Below are 5,854 nucleotides of genomic sequence, written 5' to 3'. Positions count from 1 at the left end.
TTGATATTTCATATAAGTTCAAGCTAGAGCACTCTTCGTCTCTTTAAACATTAAAAAAAATTTTTGGTCTAATATTTCAATCGTTTAGTAATAACTGAGCGTTATATGATTAGGTCCGGACTTTGATGGCCTAAAAAATCTATAAAAATGCTCTTAAGAACTGAAAAAATGTTGTTAAAAATAGCAAAAAAAACCCCTTAAATATATAAACATTGTTCTTTAAATAAAGGAGTTTTCTCTATATTTTAACATGGATTTTCACTTGAATTACTATTTATTTCTTAAATTTACAAACAGTGTTCTTAAAATATTTATATTGAGATAAATTTTGGTACAAATTTCCTCTTTTTACGATTCAGGATGATCGATAAAAAACTTTGACTTCTTCAATTTGTTGTTGGATTCTTAAATATGTTGCGTAACTAAATTTTTACTGGGAAGTGAGCTAAAGCATACTCTTAAAATGACAAAAGCTACAAAAGAATTCGATTATTATATTTATCCAGAAATCCAAAAAAGTGACAATTTTTGAAAATGTCAGGATATTTCTGACAAAATAGCACATATTATATTCATGAATAAGTTCGTGGCAAAGCCTATTTATTCAAAAGTTTGAAAAGTCCAGCAAATGTTTAAGACAGTTTAATATCATTAGGATCTGACAACATTTTAACGCGTAACCATAAAAGATTTAACTTGTATGATTTTTTTTTTCTTGGTTAAAATATGATTTGCTTCATCACATTTCGAAACGATGACTATTCAAACAAAGATTCAAAAACTTCTACTGATTAATTTAAAAATAATAATAATAATAATGGGTTTCGTTAATGGTCCCACTGCCAATGTTTAGCGTTAGAAGCTGGTTTTGCAAGTTACTATGAGCTGTGGAATTATTTTTTAACGAAAAAACAAATTGCAAAACTAAATTTTCACGTAATTATATCTAATTAAGCATTCCACGCAAAATAAAGATAATTGAGCAATAACCCTCATATAACTTCTAGGCATTCTCATTTTGAAAAACATCAACTGTCTTTTGAAAAATAACCACAAATTTTGTACGAAACTAGCAGTAAACAAAACGAGAAATATTCCCGCAAAAGTAAAAACGGCGTCTCTCCTTTGATTGGCTATCTATCACATTCGCTCCCCGAATCGGACGGCCGTCAAAATCCAGCATCGCTAGAACGTGACGGGAGCCGAGAAATTCGGCGTGCTGTCATGGCAACGGATTCCGAAAACCAGTTTGGCAGCAAAAATATCGGAACGGACGGACGGTTCGGTCGCCATGTGAATAGGGAAGTATTCGATTTTCTAATTTTATTTTTATTTGATAGAGTAACATACATGAACATCATCTGCGAAAAAAATTTTACGATACGACTAATACTTTTTTTTAAAATAATTTTTTAAAGTTCACGCGCGAGTGACGTCATTTGCTTGTAAGTCCTTTGACTGACGTCACTGCCGCGCTGCGAGGCGGCGGGGTTGGCTAGGACAAAGAAGTGCTTGGCGATCTTTGGGGGAAGGCGCGGGAAAACAAGAGCCTTCTAACAGCAGCGCGCATAAAAGGCTAGTGAAAATCTTTTGCTGTCTGCAGGGTTTAATGCATTCGGCGATTGTTTTTAATTTGATTTTCTTTGTCATGGCTAGTAGAATCAATTACAAGTATTGCTTCGTTCCTGGATGCGTATCTACATCTAAAAAAACTCCTCACAAGCGATTTGTTATTGTTCCGTCCCAGCAGGATCTTCGAAAGAAGTGTTTTCAAGTGTGTTTATTAATTAAAATTTTAAAATGAAAATTTGCACTTCATTTTAATTAAAAACTATGTCAAGTGAGAAATACAGTTTGAAATATATGTTCACAACTGTTCATAAATAAATGTTTAATAAGCATATGAGATATTTTTAAAAAAAATGCAAGTAAACAAAGGAATTTAAACCCTGCACAATAAACTTAAATAGAAAGTAATAGATGCATTACTATTTCCATTTTAATAACAATGCAAAAACTATTAATACTTTCTTTTTAACATTCAAACTGTCTTCAAATTTTAACTATTACAAATTGATAATTTAAAAATACATTTTCAGTTTATCACCAGAAGCGTTTCTATATATACAAGACCTTTCTCACCTGCAAAAAGGTACTTATTTTATGAAATGAACACCATTTTCAAATTTATTATTTTTATCAAAAGAGCAAAAAAATATATTTTTCCTTTTTTTGCTAAGTTGCACAAAAACTCAAGGATAATTAACATGTATTAGTGGATTTAAAACAATTTTCCACAAAAAAAAAGCAGATCAACTTTTATTGCCAACAAAGCGAAAAATTTTCATGCAAAAACTGCTCTAAAACTTAGTACTGGAATCACTTGCAGTAGGGTTGTTACAAAATGCGCGCCTCATTAAAAGCCGCCAAGTAAGAACTGGAATAGCGCTCTTACATTGTAATTTATATATTCAGATAAAAAAACCATCGACACACAAATGGAAATGATCAATCTTGATAAGGGAAACTAATGCGAATAATATGAACTGCAAGCATAGACGGATATGTACGTACAATTTTAAAGAATAACAATGGTGAAACTTTGTTGTCTCACTCCCCGTGCTTCTAGGACATTAAACCTCTCGTCCTTTCGAAAAAAGTCAAACACCATGAATGACTTTACTTGAGGAAGGTTATTGGATTGACCTTTCGTGAATCCTAGCCCCATGATGGAAAAAATGCTGGTTAAATGCTTTAAAAAGGCTGAAAAAGACAGTGCTATTCACCTCCTGGTAGGCGCAACACGGCATGGAAATGGAGCTCTGATCGGAACAGGGAAATGACGTCAGCTGCTGACGTTTTAGGCCACACCTCTTTTTTGCGCATCGCTCTTTAAAAAATTCATAAAAAAATCAATCGTTGGTTTTAAAAATCCGGCCATGGTGAATTTTTGTGTTTTGTAAGCCTGTCAACATTGTGCAATAGTTAAAATTGGAATATTTGATAGGTTGATACTTCCCTATTGGCCTTTATACAGTCGTCAAAATCGCAGGAAGAGAAAACGTGATTCTGTTGCTCATATCTCCAGTTGGGTTTTCGTTTACGAATAGTGACGTTCATCTATTAACGGGGGACAGGCCTACTTCTACTCTGATGTGTTGACCGATTGGAGAGGTTTAACAGTAATTAACGATGCATAGCAGTACACCGAAGGTAAGTTTTGATTTTGATTTGTAATTATTTGCACTTACGAATGTAGCGTAACAAGGGGTTGGCAGGAGTGACTCTTGCCAGGGCCGCAGCAGCTAGGGAGGCGATATTTCGACCGATTTAAAATAAATAAATGTATAAAAATTGACTATATGAGCAGAAAAATGCCTTTATGAATAAAAATTAAAAAAAAGTCTCGCAAGAAGAGCTAGAGAGGAAAATAAAACAATCCTTAATTCTCAAAAAAAAAGGGGGGGGGAGTTTTACCCGTGGTGTGAAAATTCTGTTCCGATTCATAGAGTTAGCTAAAGACTTATACACAAATGATCGCGTTTTTTAGTCAATTTCAGATTAGCAATGTTTTTTGTATTTTCTTTGCTTTCCTAATAATTTTTTTAAATGCTTTGATTTTTATTTAAAAAAAAAGGTTTCTTTCTTTCTTTTAGTAAGTATAAATTATGTTCAAGGTACATTTTCCCAATGGTTTGAAACAAATTCTATTAAAGTTGTTAAAAAAATAAGAACAATAAATACATTGCTATAAATGGAACTGAAAAATGTTTATTCTCATTTGGTTCAAGAACGTACATTATTCATATTTATCAACGAATTGCAAATATTATTGAATTTATGTGAAATTGTGGGGGGAGAACTAAAATTTTCGGGAAGTGGAGAATTCTGAATACGCCAAATTACATCCCAATTTCACCGAATGATAAAATTCGAGTATGCACATTGCACACATATATACATTATTAAATTCATTATAAACATTTATTAAATTGGGAATCATTGAAAACAATTTAATGATAGAAAATAAGAATATTATAGTTACAATGTTGTTTCCTAATATGTCGAATCAATTAGTGAAATATTCCCGCCAAAAAAAATGTTTGGGAGGTCACAGTGACCTCTGGGCACTTCCCATCGGGACGCCACTATGTGTGTGTGTGGGGAGAGAGGGATTTCTTAAAAACACCAAAGGCACCAGATCCCCCCCCCCCCCAGGGCCCGATTAACCTCTGAAATTAGGGAAAGCTAGACACCTCATTTTGAGGGCCCGTACTTTTTGCTTGCGGAAATTTTTCTTAACATTCTATGCAAATTGACTAATGCTAAGTGGCCCAGCAGATTTCAGAGTAAGTTTGTTACACTTTACCGACTGACAGAAATTTTGTTTATTACATATGTTGCACTTGAATTCTCAGCAAATTTGGGTAGTAACATTTTGAATCATATTCGACACTTCACAAAGGAAATTAAATGTCATAAAAGTACATTGTAACTGTAACAGAGTTGAACCAAATCCCACTTTTGAAAATCTAGCTTGTAGCTACATTTTATCAAATGTGTCCTCACTTTTAATGATTTAATTCTTTCATACATTTTTGTTTAGCAAATTCAACTGTTTGCTATCTCTTTAAGATGCGCAGTTAAAAGCAAAAACTGGCATTGTTAAGCAGTTTTACAGTCGCATTTGGGCCCCCTAAAAATTCTGAGGGGAAGCTCAAGCTTCCCGTGCCTTTTTGGTGATCAGGCACTGGACCCTCCTAGGTACGCTACTGGCTCAATCCCCTCTCTCGTGCTGTATGGCAATCCTGGCGGCGCGGTAAATACTCTCGACATTGTATGTGTGGATAGCTAATAAAAAGCTAATGTAAGTAAATAATTTTCCCACTTTTCTTTCCTCTTTTTCGTTCTTTTTAAATTAGAAAATCGCCCGTCAAGGTATGACGGGAGAAAATTGCTTCTAACATTTGAACGAAACCATTACCTGCTTGGTGATACTTTGATAGTCGAAATTTTAACCCTAACTCTAGTGGATTAACCCTGAACTTCAGTAGATAGCGTTAACTATTGATCCTTTTTCGTTTCTTTATTCCCCTGAAATGACAGTCGTACCAGTAAAACAGTTAAGTTACTGGATCCAGTTCAGCCTTGTCACAATAAAACCTTTCCCTGCATTTTAAACATTACCAAAACATATTATCAAATTATCATGCCGTGGCGCGAGTTTCATTGTTGATGATGTCAGCGTTGCTCGATCATTGGCCATTATAAATATGAGCATTGTTCGTAGGATTTAATCTATTTGTATTACTAATCACAAAAAAAGCTAATGATCGTATTGCTGCAGTCAATGAAATCGTTGAACTGTTATGATGCAGAAAAGTTGGACTGAATTTCATAATCGACGTTTAAAATTCCAAACAAAAGCTGAAAAAGATCAAATGCTTGCCCTCCACCCCCCTAAGGACAAGAGTGCACCCCGAAAGTATCGTAAAGACCCTCCAAACCAAAAGCCCCATAAAAAAGAAAAAATAATCTCTCAAAATAACCCACCCCAAAAATTTTAATGGCGCAGTCTCTGCGCCATTACCTTTCTCCCTCCCTAGGTGGACACCCCTGGCTATAGTTTGCAATAAATTAAAGTAATGCTGGAGTAACACCGTAATGCAATTTTTTTGCATAACATTTTTTTCACTTACTCAAATATTGGTGAGGAATGTTTTGATAAATGAGATTTTGGCAGAAACGCCAGTTTTTGGGTGAAAAAGAGCGGCGAGTTACGATTGCGAAGCGAGCCGAAGAACTGCTTGCAGTTCAAGGGTGTTGGTGAGCGATAACAAGGAAAGGGCGGTCT

The sequence above is a fragment of the Uloborus diversus genome, chromosome 2, assembly GCF_026930045.1.
Source record: "Uloborus diversus isolate 005 chromosome 2, Udiv.v.3.1, whole genome shotgun sequence".
Taxonomy (NCBI): domain Eukaryota; kingdom Metazoa; phylum Arthropoda; class Arachnida; order Araneae; family Uloboridae; genus Uloborus; species Uloborus diversus.
This window is presented reverse-complemented; position numbering follows the sequence as displayed.